This window comes from Hyperoodon ampullatus, assembly GCF_949752795.1.
Source record: "Hyperoodon ampullatus genome assembly, chromosome: 8".
NCBI lineage: Eukaryota > Metazoa > Chordata > Mammalia > Artiodactyla > Ziphiidae > Hyperoodon > Hyperoodon ampullatus.
This window is the reverse complement of record NC_136921.1, coordinates 88,166,867-88,187,547: the sequence shown is the minus strand read 5'-3', so window position 1 is coordinate 88,187,547 and position 20,681 is coordinate 88,166,867.

The following is a 20,681-nucleotide window of genomic DNA, read 5'->3' as shown; positions in this document are numbered from 1 at the left end:
AAGGTGATATTTTGATGTCTACAGCCACCTCTGATTGATTCCACTTGTTAGTTTTAAAAGTATAATCAAATAAGTCTACATAATTAAGAGGATGCCTGCAACTTTTGCCAAAATGTCAGTGTATTATAGAGCTGACTCTAGTTAACCAGAGAAAAGGGAGTACAGAAAGAGGTAGTACACTTCCTGTTCTCAAATTGTTTATGCTCCTGTTAGGTTAGCACACTAAATTTTTTTAATGGTAAACATTGGGGAAAAAAATCGTTTCAGGGTGCTTTAAAATACAGTATAAATGAAACTCATCAACACTGAGAGGCTTTCGCATAAAAGGGCTAATCAAAGGCAGGCGGTGTAATCCAGGCCCGCGCACCAGGGCCGGGGGGAAGCAGTCAGGACTGCACAGAGCTCGCTGCTGCCCTGTTTCTGTAAAGTTTTAAGGGACGTGAACAAAGTACAGCCCTCGTCCAGCCAGTGACATGTTTGCTCACTTCATAATCTGCTTCCTACATAAGCTGTTACTGAATGGAAACCAAATGGACGCGCAGCAAGTCTGTGAACAGATGGCGCTTCTGTGTGATGAGAAAAACTGAGCGCAGAGGGACAGCAAGTTTAAAAAGGTGGCTCCGTCCCCTTCCCCCACCGTCGCCTAGCTCCCTCTTCAACCTCCTCGGGTAGCCCCGTCCTTCTCGGCGGCTCCTCCCACCTTTGTTAGGATGAAAGACGTTACAGGTTAGAGAGAGAGAAGATGATGCTTAATCCTAAATCCCCTTTGTACGTTTCAGTCGGGCTCTTGTCTCCTCAAGTAAAATAAAGAGGCAAAGGCAGCTGGAAAATGGCAGCGAGGCCATACACAAAGAGCACCCGGCATATGGTGCCCTTCCCTTCTCCCAGACTGGTTGAGCCTCCCTGGTCATGCTGGGGGCTTGTTCTTAAATATCATTTGGATGCTATTGTTTGTCTGAGGCCCAGAAAAATGTGACTGTCTTGCTGAGCTGGAGGGAAGAAGAATCTAAAAAGGACTTATGGAAATGCCTGGAAATTTTGCCAAAATGTCAGTGTGCTATTGTATGTTGAACTACATCTGAGGCAGCTCCATCTCTATGTATGGGTCTGAAAGTGTGTGTGTACTTTCTTGTTACCCTTTGGTTCTTCTTGCCTTGTTTTGGATTAGGATTCTATAGCATCACAGTAAAAGCGGTGTGGTATGTGTTATAATGAGAACATTCTGCTAGTGACAATAACCACACAAATCACATTTTCCAGGGTAGTTCCTATTTCAAACATTCTGTTTCTGTGCATCTATTTGGGACTCTCCTACTTGTCAGACCATATGTTGCCCAGGTTTTTTATTCCAAAAATAGATGGTCCCTTGTTTATTATGAAACAAGTATAGAGTAGGCATGAATAAACATTGTGGAAAGGAAGGGAGGGAGATATGAATGAGTGAATGAATGGATGACAGTGCTATACTAGGAGGTGTCAGGAGGCTTAACTAGTTGTGTTAGCGCTTGACCAAGAAAAGTAACCCTCTGTGTCTTTGATTTCTTCATCCAGAAAATGTCTAGTCAAACCTAATGTATTTCTGAGACCCATCCAGACCCAAAAATCTATATTCTAATAAAAAAGGACTTCACCCAACATTCTTAGCCTCTTTTTCTGAGTTCCTGGTCTGATGACTTAATTGTGACTAATCAGATTTACCAGTCCTCTACACGAACATAGGCAATGACATTTAAGTTTCTTTATCTTATGGTAGGTGGCAAGTCCAAGACTGGAAGCCACTCAAAGAACAATCTATAATGGTGGGGGGATATATGCAGAAACTAGATGATTTAGTCTTACTGTGTTTCTTTAAGGGGAAAACCACTATTAGCTTTAAGGCAGAGGGGATGCCAAGGTGTAGAGGCAAAAATTAAAGGAAACTTAGAAAAGAATTTGACTAGATGATTTAAGAATAATATACTAAGTGAATCGAAAAGCATAAAAGTGAAACATGAGCAATTTGGGGCTTGCATGGGACTGTTCTATAATGAAGACAAGACATCTGAATTTATGGCCAAGGGAAGAATGCCTTGTAGTTAACTGCATGCACTCAAAATGTGGTCCAAGTTTTAAAAAGAAGAATTGAGGGGTATTTTTGAAAATAATTTTTATTCTAATATTTAATTTTGCTAGAAAGAGTGTTGTAAATCAAATACAATAGTTAAATTAAAGCTGGTAGATATGTAAGCAATGCATTCTTTCAGAGCCCAGGGTTTCTTAAGGGCCCTCCAAGCTGGGGCAGGGTGAGAAGCCCCTGGCAAAAGAACCAGCAACTTCTCCCCTCAGCACACCCTTGCCCCCAGCAGGGTGAAGAAGAGCTCTCTGAGGACTAGGAGGAGGAGAAGGAAACCAGAGTGGGAGCAGAGGGGAGAAACCTGGGTCTGGGAACAGTCAGGGAACATCTCCCAGAAAGGCCTCCACGGTTCTAGTACATATGGACCAGAACACCAATATTGAGTAGTGTATGCTATTTGCTACATTAGCAACATAATTAACTCTTTAGTTACTTTTTAGTTAACTTACTTTTTTTTTTAAAGCATTTACTCTTTTTTTTAAAAAATTTATTAATTTATTTATTTGGCTGCACCGGGTCTTAGTTGCAGCACGTGGGATCTTTAGTTTTGGCATGTGGGATCTAGTTCCCTGACCAGGGATGCCCACTGGACCCACTGCCAGACAAATCCTGTAACTTACTCTGTTTTTATTTGACACTTTGTATTGATCAGTTGGAAAACAGATAAGTTTATTCAAGGGGATTTTTTTTTTTTTTTAGAATTGATAATTTTTTAAGAGAGAATGAGAAAGAAAGAAAAAGGAAAGAAAGGAGGAGGGAAGAAAGGAGGGAGGAAAGGAAGAAAACGTGCTACAACCCTTCCGTCCCCCTGCGTTAAAAGCTTCATGTTTTTTAAATCCAGGCTCAGTGTATGGTTTCTCACTAAAATCCTGGCCTGTGGCCCTGGCCAGGAGAGTAAACTGCTGGTCACCAGAACATAATTCTGAACTTGTTCTTTAATATCTGTTGAAGTTCCCAGGGCAGCATCCAGGCATAAAACAAAACAACTGAGTTTTTGTGTGGCACTGAAGCAAGGCAAGGAAATAGTCCTCTGCTACTCTCCACTTCCCACTTCCTGCCTCCCGGGAGCCCCCTCCTTGCTTAGAAAAACTCAACAAAAAGAGAAAATCTTTTTTTAAAACATAAGCCTATGTTAGTCCACATTAGACTTTGCACAATTTTACTAGCTCTGCCATTGATCTAAGTGTCTCTTCCATCTAAAATAATAATAATAATATCTATCATGTATTCAGCACTTAACATGTGCCAGGTAGTGTTCTAAGCACTCTACATGCAAGTCCATAGGGAAGTTAGCAAATATTAGTCCCATTTTGCAGATGGAGAAATTGAGGCAAATGAGGTGAATGACTTGCCTGGGTCACAAGACCAGGATCAACCATAGGCATTCTGGCTGCAGCGTCTATTTTCCTAATCAGGGAGGTTGAAAACTTTTTGCAGGAATTAAGCCTCCTATTTTCGCTTATCTTCTTCTTGGTAAACCATACAGAATGCTTCATCTCTTCAATGAAATCTGGAATCATGTAAATATACAGAGTAGCTCAAAGACATTCAAGTCCAAGAAAGCTTTGGAAGTGCATATTTGTTCATTTTGAAGGACTTTCAGCAAAAAATTGCTAGTGTTTTAATCTCTACTCCCATATGTTTAAAATAAAAAGCTTTTATTAGAGCAGGTCATTCAAGTAAGATACACATTTTTTTAAAAAGAAAAAGGAAGGAAGGAAGGAAGGAAGGAAGGAAGGAAGGCTCTCCTGAATGACCCAGAGCCATTGTCTTGGAAGAAAATGATAACTAGGACTACAGATATAAACAGTTTTAAAAATCTCAAAAGAGTGTTTGAATTTAGTTTGGATAGTTTTGGGGGTTTTTTTTTTTGTTTTTTATTTATTTTTGGCTGTGTTGGGTCTTCGTTTCGTGAGAGGGCTTTCTCTAGTTGCGGCAAGCGGGGGCCACTCTTCATCGCAGTGCACGGGCCTTTCACTATCGCGGCCTCTCTTATTGCGGGGCACAGGCTCCAGACGCGCAGGCTCGGTAGTTGTGGCTCACAGGCCTAGTTGCTCCGCGGCATGTGGGATCTTCCCAGACCAGGGCTCGAACGTGTGTCTCCTGCATTGGGAGGCAGATTCTCAACCACTGCGCCACCAGGGAAGCCCTTGGGTTTTTTTTTAATTTTATTTATTTTTTATTTATTTCTGGCTGTGTTGGGTCTTTGTTGTTGTGCACAGGCTTTCTCTAGTTGTGGTGACCAGGGGCTACTCTTCGTTGCAGTGCACAGGCTTCTCATTTTGGTGGCTTCTCTTGTTGCAGAGCACAGGCTCTAGGTGCACAGGCTTCAGTAGGTGTGGCACGCAGGCTCAGTAGTTGTGGCTCGGAGGCTCTAGAGTGCAGGCTCAGTAGTTGTGGCACACGGGCTTAGTTGCTCCGCAGCATGTGGGATCTCCCCAGACCAGGGCTCGAACCCGTGTCCCCTGCACTGGCAGGCAGATTCTTAACCACTGCACCAGAGAAGCCCTAGTTTGGACAGTTTTTACATCTACCTTTAATCAACAAGTATGGTCATTGTTAGCATTTTGGAGCATTTCCTCCAATAAGCATTAATATTTCTAATCACAACCATATTGCTTACATAATTTAACTTCCAGATTATCAGTGGGTTGTTTTTGTTTTGGGGGAGGGTTTTGGAGGATTGTTGTGCCTTATAAATAGCCCCCAGAGCCTTGGGGGAAAGTAATGGTATTAATGTGTCAAAAGAAAGTACCTATAATACCAAAAAAGCAAAAAGTTCCATGAAGAAGTTAGTTTTGATTCAAGAATAAGTCCACATTTAATATGCTTTACATTTCACTGTTTCTCATCCACAGAATGAACATCTGTGGCACCAGAACAACTTGCCAGGAAAATAGCTAGATTCTAGTTATTAAACAAACAAAAATCCAACCAAGTAAGAGTTCTGAGATCATGAAATTGATGAAAAAAATTAACCATTGGGAAAGTCTAAGTTTTAAACTTTTCCCCCAATGTTTGAGCCTGTGGTCAAAGATACAGCTTAATTTGATCATTTCCTTTCTTGAGTTCCTTAATGGGTTTGGTACAATACAACCACTAGCAGAATATACATAGCTCGATGAACTTATTTAAAACATCTCAAGGTGCTTGTTGAATTGGAATGGAAAAAAGAGGTCAGTACGGTCTGAAATCTCCCTGTGGAATGCATAATGTGTGGGATGTTCATAGAATGGATTGATAATTGTGTTCAGGGGCATCCACTTTTTTTCTTGTCTGTCCCCCATTACAGATTGCATGATCTTTGTCACCTGTGACCCATGTGATTCAGGTAAATGTATGTGACATCACGAGGTTGTAAGTTGGTGGGTGGTATGATGTAACCCAGTGGTTTCTAACCCTAGCATCTTGGTAGAATTGCTGGGTGAGTTTCTTAAAAATAATGATGCCCTGGCCCCAGCCCAGACCAATTTCTTTAGAATTTCTGGGTGTGGAACAGGAGCATTGGTGTATTTTTAACTCCCAGAGGATAGGATTGTGGAACCCAGTTTGAGGCACACTGATACAGAGAATCCACACAGGCTCTGGAGCCAGCTAGTGCTGGGCGCAGAGACTGGCCCTGCCCCTCATTAACTGTGCAAATTTGAATCTTGTTTTCCTGTCTGGAAAAGGGGATGATAAGACCTACTTTATAAAGCCACTGTAACTATTAGATGATAAAATATGTGGAATATGCTTGGTAAATAATAGATACTCATTAATGCCAGGTCTCTTCTTCAAATTTCATCCTACTCTGAAACAAATCTAATTTTGCTGAATTATTTCAAGAAAGTAGCTCACATAGCCAATGTCTTTTCATTCTGTCCCCAAAACTGGCTTTTTGAAGCTGTGGAGTCCCTGGCTCAGGAGCTTGTCTGGCGGGGCTGTTCAAAAACAAGGCAAGTGTGAACAGCATATCCATAGGCAGTAACACTGTCCCATGCCACACCATAGGAGGAACAGAAAAGTCTGCTCTTGACTATATCTCTGCAGATATAATGTGTAGACTTCCCCCCCTTTAGGAAATGACTCCTTGAAGCAGCCTGGAGGCTCCCTGTTGGATGACTTGCTGAGTCGTAAAGGTTCTGGTGTCCATTTCCAGTGATATCCTACAAACGTGTGGAGCAATGGGAATCTGATGCAAGGCATTTTCTTTAAAATAAGATACATAATGTGGTCTTAAGACCACAACAGACCTCCTCTTAATGACCTGGAGATATCCCATGAGCTCTGTAAGGAGGCACAGAGGGAGTGAACGTTTGCAAGTGTGTGCTGCAGCTTCATTCTCCTGGCAGCCCCACCCAGGGGTGTGTGAGCAGGAAAAAGTCACAAGCCCTTCTCCTTAGCGCTGCTCTTTTTCCATCTTCAAGTCTTCAGCAGACTTCTGCCCACTCGACATTCTAGAAAGGACCAGTAATTTTGCTGACTTCTGTGTTCACTTCAGAAAGAGAGGAAGAATTATTCTTATTTTTGTTATCATATTTCATTGGCCTAAATTAAATACTCTCCACTCTTCCTTAGTGTTCATTATTTTGCCATGGAACAATGTATGTTTGGGGGTTCAAGTCTGGATTTTCACCAGTTAGAAAAAACTCAGAATGTATCCTTGAGGCAAAGACAGGAAACTTCAGCAGAAACAGTGATGGCAACTGCATCAAAAGAAGGCCACTGGGGTTTCCCTGGTAGTGCAGTGGTTGAGAGTCCACCTGCCGATGTGGGGGACACGGGTTCGTGCCCCGGTCCGGGAAGATCCCACATGCCACGGAGCGGCTGGGCCCGTGAGCCATGGCCGCTGAGCCCGTGCTTCCGGAGCCTGTGCTCTGCAACGGGAGAGGCCACAGCAGTGAGAGGCCCGCGTACCGCGCAAAAAAAAAAAAAGAAGGCCACTGGGTTCTACTTCAAATAAGTCCGCATTTCTCGTTACATCTGTGGTGCATTGCGGGACTGAAATCTGTAGCTTTTCAACATAATATGTGTCTAGATCAAACAGTATTAAATAATCATTAAAATCTGCTTTGTCCTTCTTGAAGAGCTGCTCATAGCCTCACATTGTGCTGTGTATTAATGGAACGTTGGATATTATATAAAATGTGAATTGCAACTGTCTTGTGTGGTAGACAGTTTACTAAAGTATTATCCAGAACACATGCTATCTGATTTACTAACTTATTATCCATTAAAAAAATCCCTGGGTAAATAAATGTGTAACTAAAAGAATTGTTACTCTGTATAATCAGATGAATAGATACAAACAGGGAAGATTGCTGTCATTATGTTGTATATTGTGCCAAACAGATGCACATGATTTTTTCAAATAGTGTGCTATATCAAACTGCTTCCTTCCATCTAGGCTTTGCTTTTATCAATAAGACATTTCATATTTCAAATCAATCGTTGTTTTCTGAGAAGGCCATTCCCCCTCCTCTCCTCCTCCTCTCACCCTCCTGCCTTTCCACCCTGCCCCAAAGCTTCCAGCCAATGGGCTTGGCACAGAACAGAAATGACTGGAAACATCGGGTCTATAATGCGTTGCTAGTGCTGGGTCTGCCCTCACCCCAAGGAGCATGTCATGCCCCAGAGAACGCTGGAAACTCAACACAAATCACAGTGACTGGAAACCGAGTCCTTGGATGTTTGCCAGTTGCCCCAGATAACTGCTCTGACAGAAATGGGCTAAACTGCATCAACAACATCTGTGTTCTGGATTCTTGGGTAGATGACAATGGTGGTGGGGCTGCATGCATCTACCCATCCTGCAGCCATTCTCCCATTGGCGCACGTATCTTAGGTGACTGGTAGGACTGCTGAGGCAGTGGTCATGGGCAGAAACGATAACTGGCCCTTTCCCTCTTTCTATCCCATCCAACCATTCCATCCATCCCATCCACGCAAGAAACCTTCTTAGGTACCTAGCACATCAGGCAGCATGCTAGGAATGCTGAAAGACCCCCAGAGACTTGCTAGTGTGGCACCAAGTAGGATATGGAATAATAAAAGAGATGCTCATGTATGAGATGCTTCTGGAGCACAGAGGGGGAGCACTTGACCCAAATTGAGGCCCAACTCCTGCACTAAGAGTTGGAATCAGGGAAGGAGGTAAGCCATGAACTGAAAGAGTTGAAGATGTCAGGATAAATTTCAGAGCTTGGATTTGGCAAAATGGGTAGAGAGTGTGGCATTTATTAGAATAAACAAGAAGGATATGGTACCTTCCGTGTCCTCAGCCCCTCCTATGGAAAACTACCCACCAAACACTTTTTATTTATCTTTTATTTTATTTATTTACTTTTTAAAACATCTTTATTGGAGTATAATTGCTTTACAATGGTGTGCTAGTTTCTGCTCTATAACAAAGTGAATCCGGTATATGTACACATATATCCCCATATCTCCTCCCTCTTGCATCTCCCTCCCACCCTCCCTATCCCGCCCCTCTAAGTGGTCACAAAGCACCGAGCTGATCTCCCTGTGCTATGTGGCTGCTTCCCACTAGCTATCTAGTTTACATTTGTTAGTGTATGTATGTCCATGCCACTCTGTCACTTCATCCCAGCTTACCTTTCCCACTCCCCGCAAACACTTTTTTTTTAAAAGCACCTTTATTCAGATTAATTCACTTACCATACAGTTTACCCATTTGAAGTGTGCACGTTACACGATAACTAGATTTATCATGGTGATCATTTTGAAATGTATAGAAATATCAAACCACTATTTTGTATACCAGGAACTAACACAGTGTTATAGGTGAATTATAATTCAAAGACAAAGAAACGAACTCAGAGAAAAACAGGTCAGATTTGTGGTTACCAGAGGCAGGGCATGAGGGGAGGGGGATTGGATGAAGGTGGTCAAAAGGTGCAAACGCCCAGTTCGTAGAAGATAAATACGTACGAGGGATGCCATGTACAATGTGATAAATGCAATGAACACTGCTGTACGTTATGTACAGAAGTTGTTAAGAGTAAATCCTGAGTTCTCAGCACAAGGAAAAAATTTTTCTATTTCTTTAATATTATGTCTATATGAGATGACGGATGTTCACTTAAAAAAGAAAAAGACTCATAAGCAACCACCATAAAGATATTTTAAAAAACCTTTGAGCTAAAAAAGGTAATAAAAATAAATAAAGTATACACTTTAACAGCTTTTAGTGCATGCACAGAATTTTGCAACCATCACTACAATCAATTTTAAAACATTTTCATCACCCCAAAAGAAACACCACACCCCTTAACTATCATCTTCCAATTCCTTACCCACCCCCAGCCCTAGGCAACCACTCATCTACTTTCTGTCTCTATAGATTTTTCTATTTTAGACATTTCATAAAAGTGGAATCATACAGTATCCGAACCTTTACAACTGGCTTTTTCACTTAGCATGAGAATTTGGGTTGTAGAAACACTCTTGAAGAAAGGCAGACCAGGGGTCCTACCCTTGGCCACAGCTGACTGGATTGGATCCGACCCAAGCGTAGCAAATCCATATATACTGGTCAATAACCAGTAAGGTGGTCTGGCAAGAAAGGATGTGCTTGGCAATCAGATTCTCTCCAATCTGAGCTGCAAAAGTACTGAGAGAATGATTCAGTAGGATTCAGTGGCAACAAGCAGCGGGGAGCTGACGATGGCAGGATGCACAGCGCTTCCATGAGCTAGAGTCAGGCTGTGAGGGGTCAAGGCAAGCCAAAGTTATGCTGGAGCAAACTCTATAGTCAAGGTGAGGAAGAGGGAAGTTAACAGAAGCGATGAGGTAAAAAGAAAAGGATGGGGCTTCCCTGGTGGCGCAGTGGTTGAGAGTCCGCCTGCCGACGCAGGGGACACGGGTTCGTGCCCTGGTCCAGGAAGATCCCACATGCCGCAGAGCGGCTGGGCCCGTGAGCCATGGCCGCTGAGCCTGCGCGTCCGGAGCCTGTGCTCCGCAACGGGAGAGGCCACAACAGTGAGAGGCCCGTGTACCGCAAAAAAAAAAAAAAAAAAAAGGAAAGGATGCACAGCATGTAGGGTGGACCAGCTACTCAGTAACAAGTACAGAATCTGGCAGATCCTGGAGGATAGCTGAGTAAGGTTAGCAATGGGGACCAGACTAAAAGCATCCCAGCTCCTGCTGTTTATGTTCCCAGAGCTGCTCTGGGATTCTGCTTTTCCTGATCCACTGTGGTTTCTCTTCTCCTGAAGCCTGGTTTTGTTTTTGTTTTTTCAGCTTTAACAGGTTCTCTCACGTATGTATTTTTACAATAAAACCATCATTACCTGAAATGATATGAATAAGCTTAAAAAGAAAAGCAGCTAAGCGGGATGAGGGAATAATGAATTCAGTAGAAGATGCGTTACGTATGAGGTGTGGGGCTCCAAGCTGAGTGGGTGTTGGGAATATAACTGCGTAACAGGAAGGTGAACAGAGAAAGAGAAGCCAGGGAGATGGGTGAAGAACCAGAGATGGTGTTTGGGGACCAAAGCCACAACTCTGGCATCATTATGCTCCGGCATAGATGCCAGCAACCTTTGCGATATGGTTGCTTGGGTCTTCATAGATTTCCTCCACCTGCTTAGAAAAGCAAAAGGATTTCCTCATTCTCAGCTTTGATTTCCATTCAACTCAATGAACCTTTACTGAGAATCAACTTATACAAGTTGATATTATGGCACTATACCATACGGACTATCTATCTGGCAGGGGTTAGAGGGTGGGGTGATTAGGTCCCTAGACTCAAGGGAAAGGAGAGAAAGACCTAGTGTTTATTGTGAGCTTACTGTGGGTCAGGCTTGCACCATGCTATTTATCTTATTTAAACCTCTCAACAACCAATGCAGAAACCGTAAATAATCACTGGCTAAAAACAGACAAAATATGGCTTTCAATCCTAGCAGCATCAGTAAGTGACCGTGAACCCTTGCTCTAATCTCCACTGTAGAACAGGATAAGAATATAGGCCTTGGGAATTCCCTGGAGGTCCAGTGGTTGGGACTCCATGCTCTCGCTGCTGAGGGCCCAGGTTTGATCACTGGTCGGGATCCTGCAGGCTGCACGGCACAGCCAAAAAACAAAGAAGAATATATGCCTCTCGGGCTGTCATGAGTATTAGATGAGTGGTCCAGACTGAATGTCTGTGTCCCCCCTAAATTCAGATGTTAAATCCTAGTCCCCAATATGATGGTAGTTGGAAGTGGTGCCTTTGGGAGGTGATGAGGTCATGAGGATAGAGCCCTCATGAATGCGATTAGTGCCCTTTAAAAGAGACCCCAGAGAGCTCTCTCCCCGCTTCTGCCATGTGAGGACACAGCGAGAAGGCGGCGGTCTATGAACCAGGAAACAGATTCTCTCACCAGACACGGAAGCTGCTAGTGCCCTGATCTTGGACTTCCCAGCCTCCAGAACTGTGAGGAATGAATGTTTGTTAGCAGGGTGTTAGCAAGTCTCTGGCATTAGCAGCCCAAATAGACTAAGACAACGAGGTAAAATGTGTACAATTCCTCGTACATGGTGAGCACTGAATCATGGGAGCTGTTATTATCATCATTACTGTCCACTGGCGTGTGAAGAGCAGGCCGACTTTTAGCCCCAGATTTGCAGACTGCATACTTGTCCTCTACATCTTACTACAGGCTCTGAGGGTAAGAGACGTATCTGCCAATAACTATAAGACAAGGCAAAACACAGGGCAGGGGAGGGTCAGAAGAACCCGGTTCCAGCCCTGTCACCTCTTCCTCCCTCTTTGTGTCAGTCACCCACCCTCGGCCCCTCCACCACTCCCCTCACTTCACCTGGATGTTTACAGCACAGCTGACTCTGCATGGAAGCATTCTGTGGACTCTAAAAACTATTGTGCAAAGGTTACAAATTAGGGTAATTGGGAAAGACCAGTCAAGTTAGGCTTTGTGAAAGACTTCTGGATATTCCAGATCGACTTTTCATGCAAGTGCACACTTGGAAGGGACCCCGCTGTAAAGGCTCATCAGCCCCCACCCTACTTAGGCAATAACCCTGCAGCAGGGAACACCTAAATTGGGTTCCAGGGACTTCCCTGGTGGCGCAGTGGTTAAGAATCCGCCTGCCAATGCAGGGGACACAGGTTCAAGCCCTGGTCCAGGAAGATCCCACATGCCACGGAGCAACTAAGCCCGTGCACCACAACTACTGAGCCTGCGCTCTAGAGCCTGCGAGCCACAACTACTGAGCCCACGCGCCTAGAGCCTGTGCTCCGCAACAAGAGAAGCCACCGCAATGAGAAGCCTGCGCAACACAATGAAGAGTGGCCCCTGCTCGCCTCAACTAGAGGAAGCCCACGCGCAGCAACGAAGACCCAACGCAGCCAAAAATAATTAAATTTAAAAAAAAATTTGGGTTCCAGAGTAGGTAGAGGGAGTGGCTCCAGAAGGTGGGCAACGATGTCAGGAGGAGAGACGTGTGAAAGGCAGAGACAAACGCCCACAATCGTATTGCTCATCTCCCTGTGGGTCTCTCTGAAGGAGCCCAGACCGCACAGCCCCACAAATCCCCTTCTGGGCCATCTGGAGTGTTGGTGCCATCTGTGGTCATCAAACTGACTGAAACCCTCATAATTAGCCACAAACTTGTAAAACAGAAAGCCAGGGAAAAGACCACATCAGTGGAAGTTGCCTTTGGAGATGAATTCAGACCACCCAGAAAGGCACTTAATTCTGCAGAGTTCAACAAATGTTACTGCACAACATTTTCAACAACCAATACTGAGAAGTAAACCCAAAATCTGACCCTCTAATTCTGAAACTAACAAAAACCCACTGAAACAAAGAGAGTAGACAAAATAGATAGCTATGAGCACTTAACACGCAACATACACCATTGGCTCAAAAACACATTTTAATACTCTGAGGTGCAGAGACCTGTTGTCTGAAGGATTCCCCAGATTTGCTGTGATTTGGTGAGTTGTATTTATAGAGGTACCATGGGCAAGGAAAAGAGTGTTAGGATGTAGTCCCTGCTCTCATGAAGTTTACATCCTAGTTAGGAATTCATATAAAACTACAGCAACAAGGCAGGATATAATGAGTGCTAAGCTGCGCGATCCGACCAAAACCGTTTAGCATTTGGCGGCTATCAGTGAAGGCTCCAGAAAGGAGCCTGAACTTGTGCCAGAGCTTGGAAGAGAAGACCTTCCACTTGGTGAGAATAAGCACCTGGCACATAGTAGGTGCTCAACCAATATCTGCTGGATTCATTCAACATTGCTGAACAAGGACTTGCAGATGGGCATGCACAGGATGGATGTCCAGTAACATATCACAAACCCCCGTTTCCCCATCTTCCTTCTGATTCACCTCACCAATATCCCCAAGGAAAGGCATTCATGGTAATACCATTTCTACTTCCAAGAGAAGGAGAGGCAGGGATCTGGGGAAAGACCAGAAAGGCCCTTTCATCCCAGAGGACCCGGTACTTCAACCACTGTTCCTTATAGCTCTTTTAGCAAAACCTCTGGCTGTATGCTTTCCAACTTGCACTGTTTCATCAACACCAGTCCCTAACCACCACCAGCAGGCATTCTGGTTCCTGCTGCTGCTCAGAGAAGCCTGTATGTCCTTGCAATCTGTGGAATCCCTGTTAAGATTCCGGATAAATGTCCTCAACAATTAAAATTCATTCATTACATAAACTAAATCAAAACAAGACCCTTGCAGTTTTGCGCATGGAAAGCACAGAGAACCATGCATGCAGCTAATCCATTAAGTAAAGTGGACAGATAAAAACACACAGAAGTAGCCACAGGACTAGTGTGGTTTATAAACCAAATACAAAGAGAAAGGAATATTGCCTCCTCCTGTCGTATGATTTTTGTCAATTTTGTCTGTTCATAGACAAAACTTCACAACTTACTTTCCACATAAACATGTGATCAATTTCCATCTTCAGAAACACAGGTTTTAGGAGCTCTGAATGTATCTGAACATCTGGGATTCCCAATGCAGCCAGGATCCACATAGATGTGTAGAACTGAAGGATCATCACTTTACGGAAGAGGAAACTGAGGCCCAGAGAGGCTAGATGACTCATCACAAATCATAACAACAGGGAATTCCCTGGCGGTCCAGTGGTTAGGACTCCATGCTTTCACTGCCAAGGGCCAGGGGTTCAATCCCTGGTCGGGGAACTAAGATCCCACAAGCCACGTGGCATCGCCAAAAAAAAAAAAAAAAAATCATAACAGTTAAATTCAGAGCCAATCTGCAGAAACGCACAAGTTTCTTCACCCCTAGAACGTGGCTCTTTTATGCATACTCAGCATTTCTCAAAGTGCGCTCCAGAGAACACAAGTGCCCGGGGGATAGGCACTGCCTGGAGAGGGGAACAAATATTTCATGGTCAGATCAATTATGGAAATGCTGTAGTAAAGAAAATTAAGTTGTTTTTTTCACTTGTTCATTTGAAGTGGTAACAAGCGTTCTTGCCAGGAGAGGAGGGGAAGGGGGGATGCATGGATGGCGGTACAGCCTTTCTCAAACTCTATAAGGCAGAAGTTTTTTTGTCCCCGAAATACCTGGAAACTCCCTAGGGACACTGTCATGTGGAACGCTGACACAGCTTGGAACAAGCCGCTGGAAGCCCGGCTGCTTCTCAGATATTTCATGGGCTGGAATGGTTTTTATGTGTCTGCCTTTCGTGGGGCTGCCTTTCTCTCTCTGCAGAACCTTCTACAACAAGCACAGAAGACATGGTAAGTGGAGCCTCTTGGCCCTGATATAGTTACAACTGAAGGGTTTTCTGTGTCTCCTGCCTAAAAAAAATGAGAGCAGCAGGGACCCAGCTGTGACCCAGAGCTGATGGAGGGCATCGAGAAATGCGGTTCATTCCAACGACTGGCAGCTTGTACAGCCCGGGAGGCTCCCCCTACCAAATATGTCTTTGGCGTGTCCCATCAGACCGCGGTCCTGGTCCCCAGGAAACAGAGCTGTGTCCAGGGGCAGAGGAAGGGAAAGAAGGAGGAAGAAGACGCTTTTTCTCTGATGCCTTTGTAAGACTTTGGTCACTGGCTCTTAAAATGCCTCTTTTAGCTCTGTTGCTATAAAGGTATTAACTGCTCTCCTCGTCCAGAGCCCATGCGAAGAGAGACCTCTGTTTCTGGTTCAGTGACGTCACTCGTGGGTCTTCTTACCGACCTCTACGACCACAGAGCTTTCAACTCCTTGGAAAGATCTAGACTCGGTGAAGAGCTTTCCGGGACCACTGACGGGTTTCCGGAGCTAGAGCTCCCCCTGCTGGCGGCCAAAGCGCTTCGTAACGCCGTCCGGCGTTATTTCATTCCTGCAAGTGCTGAAGCCCTGATTGAGTGAGCTTACAGTCAGCCACTCTATTCTCGTATAGTGGCTCTTTCCAAGGACTTGAGCTGACGTCGGTGTTCAGCCATTTGTGATTCTTACTTCCCCTTGGCTATCTCCCTTTTACTGAAAGATACTCCAGTTTGCCCAGCCTGGATCGAATCGGGCTCCTCTGGACCGGGAAATTGGGTTTGGGAAATTTCCCAAATTAAAACAAGGTCCTTGTAGGACAAGTTTCTCACTAATAAAATTACATTTTCAAATATCAGACCCTTTGCATTGCCCATCTAGATGGAAGAAAGAAAAAGAAGGAAAGAAGGAAGGGAGGATGGCAGGGAGGGAAGGAGAGAGAGAAAGAACAGCCCTGCTATAGTATCATGGAAGACATGTCTAAAAAAATGTTTCCCTTAATTGGGATCCAGGGGATGAAGGGTGGAAAAATACCTCAAGAAAGTTGCCCTTAGGAGTGAAGTCTGCTGCACAAACTTTGGGAATCTGGTTGCACTCTGCTCGGATTGCTAAGCCTTTCCTTGCTATAGGACCCTGTGGGTTTCTGTCGAATAGAAGAATAAACAGTAAACATTCCTTCATTTCTAACTTCATCTTCAGAGACCAGACTCTCCAGGATCCCTGGTGGCTGAGTAACTTCATGTCCCTATTTGGCAAATTCCTGCTAGGTAAAGCTTTAATAGACACTATCCTATTTTAAATTGAGAACTCTGTGCATCTTTTAATTTCCCAAATAGAAAGATGAAGGGAAGGTTCAGAACTGAGACAGTCTGAAATGGACCTCTGGCTTTATGATGTGTGATAGGGGCAAGGTTTTCTGCTGTGTTTTTTTTTTTTTTTTCAATCAGACGATGACTCATTATGATCATTGGCACAGAATTTGGAGGCTCTTTATGACCTAAGAATCAGAGTGTGTTTGCTATGTTTCCTTCCTCTAAAGGTGGAATGTGTGCACATTTGTGGGCTCATTGAAAATAAGAAATGGAAAGACACCAAATGCAAAAACCTAAATAAAAGCATACCTCCTTCAACCCACTGAATAATTATTCAGATTTACAAAAATGAATAACAAGGGAGCAAATCTTCATTTTACAGAAGGATGCACCATGGGATTCCTTTACATTTCAAGTTCCCCTGATGCATAAAACATATGATTAGATTTACAAAACTTGATTTACACAGTTTTTTAGGAAAACATCTTTGCAGAAAGATTAGGTGTGATTAGACGCAAGAGCTCTTCTCTCAGGAGGGAAAACAAATGAGCTTAGCTAACAGGAGATGGTAGAGTTAGCAACCAAAATCTCTTTATGCCATTTGGGAGGGCTGATTTCAATGTTGTGGAGTTCTTAGAGATTTCTTAGGCAACTCCAAATGACTGCTTACAGGGATGGGAATAGTGCTCCTCTAATGGCCTGCCTCTCACACTGGGTGAGGTTCAACCTTTTCTGATCTCATGAGTTCTAGAAAAGTCTGAACACGGCAGCTGGGAAATGGCGGCATGGGGCGCCCTGTGAGGCAAAGCACTGCTGGTAGAGAGAGAGAGACAGAGAGAAACAGACAGAGAGACCTGCATGGTATTGAGAGTATTTGGCTGAGGCTAAAAGAAGAAATGTGTTCTTCTAAATTAATTGGGTTGTTCCAGGGAGGTCTAAGAAGACTCTCAGAGCCTACAGGATACAGCTGGGTTTTCCAGTTGCAATCTCCATTATTTCCAAAGACCTGTCTTCCCATGAAGTCTTGCCATGTACAGGGCAAACAGTACAGCCAGGTAGGTGATGGGCAGGATAAGCTCTCATCTAGTTCCCTGGATGGTCAGAACTCACTCTATTATTAAATTCCGATTCAGGATAATGAGCCGTTCTAACCTTAAAGGAAAAACAAGATTCAATTCACATACTCTCTTTTCTAATAAAGAAATACTACCCTGATCCGTTCTGAAGTGTCTAGGAATTTCTGTCACATTGTGGTCTAATCCCTGATCTGCCTTTAGCCTTCTGATCTGAGAAGGAGCCATGAGAATCGATATCCACATTCCTTTCTCTCCCTTTCATTCTCACCACGGTCGCACCTTAGGATGGTTAGGAAAGGGAGCGTTCCCTTTCTTTCTTCTCTCTCTTGGACTCAAAGCCACGATAACATTGAAAACCAGTGCAGACGTCCACTTCCGTCTCTGTACATGCTACAGTATTTGTTTATGATTTTGCCCCCGTTCTGGTGATGCAGCACATTTACTGCTCATGAATATTTGATACTGAATTAAACCATTTGTCATTTGATTACATAAAGAACATAATTCAGTTCAGAGCAAACCATTTGAAAGAGAACTCATTATTATGATACCACGATTTTATTTTATTTTATTGGAGCATTTCGATTGTTAAATAGACATGTCTTTCTTTTAATTTTTTTTTTTTTCGTCTAAAAGATGAAACCCTGCCTTTTACTTTGCAAACTGCATTACTTGATTTCATTTAAATAGGGAATAGTTGTTTTCTAAAATATTAAATTGTTTAATTTGGGACAAGTGGAATAATAATGTTTTGCCACAAGACAGAGCTTCCAAAATTAGAAAGGGAATGTATGCCCCCCCACCCCCCGTTTTTTTAAAAAAAAGGCCAAGTTAGTATTTCATAACAATTCAGCTAAAAGAACCAGCAGCAGCCAGGTTAGAATGTCTGTCAATGAAGAATTTGTAATTGTGTTCTGTGCATATTGTTTTAATGATACAGATTCATTTAGGCATGCAGGGACGCATTATAAATGTTGGGCCATTATCAACGTGACTGCCACAACAGAATCGTTGCCTTGTGCATCTGATCAGGGCACCTACTGCGAGCAATGATCACAACAACTGGGGTTTTGGTAGGTGAGCTGCACAGGCGGCGGGTTCTTGCCCTCCCCACCCTGTTTGGTGGCGGCTTCTCGCCAGATGTCCAGAGATGACCTAGTTGCACAGATGAAAGACTGCCTCAGGGGGGCCTGACCCTGCATGTTCTGTTCCCTCAGGTAGAGGCTGACTTCCTGACGGTGACATTGAGCAGCCTGTTCTACAGCCTGCGCGCCCATCATTGGTGAGGGGACACCACCGGCAATTAGTAAATACACAGAGATGCTCAGAGGGAGGGGTCCATAAACACGCAGAGGTGGGAAATTGTTCGCAAAAGTGGCAAAGCATTTGTGTTCTGAATGTTCATCGATTTCACTTAACATAGCTATTTTCTTGTTTGATTTTTTTCTCTTCCCTTTAATTTGACCAAAGCAAAGCAGGAAACGGCCTTACAGCTGTAAAAAAAAAAAAAAAAAAAAAAAGCCAATAAAACAAATCAAACTAAATAAACCACCCTTTGAAATCATAAAGATATTTTCTTTTATTTTCAATAATTGATAAGACATAGCCACATAAGAAATTTTGATTTAGAGAACCAGTTCTCAATACACCATATCAGTAGCAACCATCCCCAAATATTTTCCTTTCTTCATGTTCCTCCCTGTAAGAATATTTTTTGCTTTTTTCCCAGGACACAAATTGCTTTTAAAGGTCCAGCGTAATATTCTACATGCCCAGTATTTGCTGATTCACGTTCTAATATCAAACTTTTTTTTCATCAAATGTTTCATTGGGTATATAATTTAGATGAAACCATCGTCACATATAACTAGGACAAACAGACCCCTGAATGCTAACTGACTGTATAAGACACCAAAAATATTTAGGATTCCTGTTCTTGCTTACATTTGATAAGTCTACTGTATGATATTCTTTAAAAACTTCCAAAAGCACATGAGCTACATCTGATATTACTTCTAGAATAGCAAGTGGCTCTCTGTAACTTTGTAGAGGATACAGGCAGTCCTCTGTATCCTTGAGTTCCACATCCATGGATTCAACCAACAGAGGACTGACAATATTTCGGAAAAAAAATCCAGAAAGTTCTAAAAAGCAAAACTTGAATTTGCTGCACACCAGTAACAATTTACATGGCATTTACACTGTATTTACAAGTATTTACCTGGCATTTACATTTTATTAGGTGTTATAAGTAATCTAGAGATGATTTAAAGTATATGGGAGGATGTGCATAGGTTATACGCAAACACTACACCATTTTATATAATGGACTTGTGCATCCAAGGACTTTGGTGTCCCCTGCGAGTACCGAGGAATGACAGTAAGGGAAAGACGACACCAGTCAAATTGTGCTCTCTCTTCAATAATCTGTTTCATGTCAAAAGTTACTGTACATGTGTTTGTGATGATTTTTCCTCTTGATTAACTTTCTACAGTAATCTCCTGTATGCATCTGCATTGATCAAATATAATGCCCAGATCATCACAATTTGTGTTTTCATATTAGTTCCCCATTGTTGATCAAAAGGCAGTGAACTCTAAGGTAGATTTTATTTGTTAAAAGATTAATAATAACAAAAAGCTGAAGTCATGCAGTTGTTTAAGTGAAGTGCCATGTCTGCACAATGGTATTGCATTTTTTGTTTGTTTGGTTGGTCATTTTTGATCATTTGAGGACCCAGTGTCCTTAGCTGTAAAATGAGGACATTGGATTACATGGTATCTAGGTTTCTTACAATTCTGTTTCAACTTAAGGGTTGGTTTATAGAACAAAGCTTGTCATTTTAGGGTAAAATAATTTAGGCTAACTCATGTGCGGTCTCATCAGCCACCTGGTGTCACTGTCAGATTACCTGGTGGGTGTTGCTGACCTCAGAAATTTGGGGGCAGGACACCATTCTCTGGGTTTTGATGTTGTTATTGTTGTTTGCTTTTGATTGTTGCCTTTTTTTTTTTGGTTTTCACTCAAGTACTTTGATTTCTTTCCCCGGCCTTCTTACTGTTTGTTCTCTTTCTCTGTTTCTCTAACACACACAGCCTCCCTCTCTTTTCCTTTCAGGACCCCTGATTCCCCTTTCTAGCTTGCTTGCCTGCCTTCTTCTCCCCAGTCCTCACAAGAGTTTCCTTCTCCGACTTTCTGTTTATTCACCATTTCCCTCAATTACTTGTTTCTAAATCACTTTAGATCCAGGGGCTCCTGAAAGGATTCTCTAGGGGCTCAAACAGGGCCAAGGGTCCTTCAAAAGATAAAGATCGGCCCAGGGAGGAGTCAAGTTTGTCTCCCAGAGGTCACCTAAATGTGGAAAGACCCAGACCTGTATCTGGTCTCCTCTGTGGGCAGGTGAGGGCTTCCCAATGCTGCTGAAGTCACCAA